A 2,500-nucleotide genomic window follows, 5' to 3' on the forward strand; every position below is an offset into this window, starting at 1 on the left:
CTGTCTAACTATCTCTCTACCTGTCTCTCTTACTCTGTCTGTCTGTCTATCTGTCTGACTGACTATCTCTCTGCCTGTCTTTCTTACTCTTACTCTGTTTGTCTAACTATCTCTCTACCTGTCTCTCTTACTCTGTCTGTCTGTCTGTCTGTCTGTCTATCTGTCTACTGACTATCTCTGCATGTCTCTCATACTCTTACGCTGTATATCTGACTGGCTAAGTAAGTAAGCAAGTGAGTAAGTAAGTAAGTAAGTTACTGACTGACTGCCTATCCGTGTCTCTCCCTCCCTCACTTACTTCCCCTCGTCCGAGCTCCTTGCTTCCCCTCTGTTTAACCCCACGTCATCGCGGTTCCCCTTTTGACTCCGAATCTGACTTTAGAACTTGCTCTTGACCTGCTATTCTCTCTCTCTCTCTCTCTCTCTCTCTCTCTCTCTCTCTCTCTCTCTCTCTCTCTCTCTCTCTCTCTCTCTCTCTCTCTCTCTCTCTCTCTCTCTCTCTCTCTCTCTCTCTCTCTCTCTCTCTCTCTCTCTCTCTCTCTCTCTCTCCAACATACCGCCACTGTAACATATCTGCACATTGCACATTTGTTTGTTTCCATTGTATTTATATAATTTAAAACGTAAATTATATGAAAGTTTGGGGTCATAGCTTGTTACAAATATAACTAAGTAAGTCTTGCAAATGATAACCACCTAAAAATAAGTACCCTATTTATGGTTAATATGACTGTGATCAGGGAATCAGAAAATACAGCCGCACTGAGGAAAAAAAAAAAAGGAAATTCTTACTGTACCTTGACGTGCAAATAAGGAAATTTTGGTTATTCTAATAATAAATATAAATATTAATTAATAGAATCAATATTGTGAGGTTTAACAAACTTTTTAATAGTATTTTATTCTTAAACTAAATTTAATAAAAACAACTGAAAAATCGTAAATGTTATACATTTTACTCGGAGTTTTCACATTTTCTAACTTCTCTCATTAGAACGAGTTTTAAATGCTGAAACCAGACAAACAAGGAAGAAGGAAAAAGTCAGTTTGAGATTGAGTTGTTGAGGGTTCCGTGTAAAAAAAAATTCACAACTGGCAGTGCGCGTTTGCCTCGGGCGGTGGTCAACGAAAAACAGCGACGTCTGTTCAAGGTCCACTGTTACATGACGGTCGCAAGCCGAGTAACGTGGTTGCTCTGGGCGATGGGCCGCGAAAAACAGCGAACGCACCATGCGCAACAGCAAGCCTAAGAGCCGGCTGCTCGGGAGGGAAGGCTACAAAGGAGCAAGTTCGTTCACGTAAACCCGAAAAACTGAGACTGGGGATCTTCGAGATGTCCGTTCTATCCCCTGCTAGCAACCCGAGTAACGCGGCTGCCCGGCCAATGGTCCAGGGGAAAGGGAACCTCGGCAACCGCTCGCGACAACCGGGCAGCCAGCCGATCGGAGAAGAAGCTTTGGTTGGGTTGATCGACACCGCTACGCCTTCCCTTTTTTTCTTTCTATCAGATTATTCTAGGCAGAGTATGGTAATCGTGCTGCTTGTAAATCGTGTTCGATCATAAATGGAGAATATAGGATCCAACACTTTAAAATGTGATTTTCTTGTTTACCCCCCCCCCCACCCCCAAACCCCAAACCCACCATATGGATTCTGGTCGGTCAGTATTTTGGTTCTTACTGTATTTTTTATTTGCTTTTATTTGCTTCATTTCTACCTTCTAAAGCGCCTTGTATTATCGGCTTATATTATATTTTTTCTATATATTCAAACGCTTGCTATATTTTTCCTCTCGTTCTTTCATTTCTGTTTCTCGTTTTATTTTTCTCTCTTCGACTCTTCTTTCTTTCTTATGTTTTCCTTTGTTTTTACGCAATTCCTCTCCCATTTTCTCCTCCCCCCCACCCCTCATCCCTCCCTTGTTCCCCTACATTTTCTTCTCTCTCCTCCACCTTCTTCCCCTTCCTCCCTCCTCATTCTTACCTCTTTCCTTCTCCACATTTCCTCCACTCCTTCCCTCTCTCTTTCTCTCCACCCTTTTCCCCTCGCTCCCTCCCTCTTAACCCTTTTCCCCTCTCTCTCTTCTTCCCTCCCTGCCTCACCCTCTTCCCCTTGTTCCCTCCCTCCCCCTCTTCCCCTCGCTCCCTCCGTCCCTCCACTCTCTTCCCCTTTCTCCCTCCCTCCCTCACCCTCTTCCCCTCTCTCCCCTCAAGTGACCCGCGGTAATCTGGCGCAACACGTGCTATCGACAAGGATCTGATTTATTGAATGTAATGCCTTCTGTGTCGACCCCTTTCGACGGGCCAACAGCTGATCATTCTCCTTCGAAGTGGCGGCAGGTGATCAGTCAGTCAGTCAGTCAGTCAGTCTCCCTTCAGCTGTTCTTCCGTTGTTCTTGTATTTGTATTTGTCTTTTTCTTTCTTTCTTTTCTTTTCTTTTAAAGCGACGGATAAGCATGCATGAAAATAAAATATGAAAGGGGTATAACTGTACACCTTG

General features: G+C 44.0%; 1 protein-coding gene across 1 annotated transcript in view; it reads right to left on the minus strand.

Moving 5' to 3' along the window:
- The window catches only part of LOC125034519 (protein Wnt-16-like), a 208,243-nt gene that overhangs the window by 172,449 nt on the left and 33,294 nt on the right, over positions 1 to 2,500 (minus strand). The window lies entirely within an intron of this gene.

Source organism: Penaeus chinensis, chromosome 18, assembly GCF_019202785.1.
Source record: "Penaeus chinensis breed Huanghai No. 1 chromosome 18, ASM1920278v2, whole genome shotgun sequence".
NCBI lineage: Eukaryota > Metazoa > Arthropoda > Malacostraca > Decapoda > Penaeidae > Penaeus > Penaeus chinensis.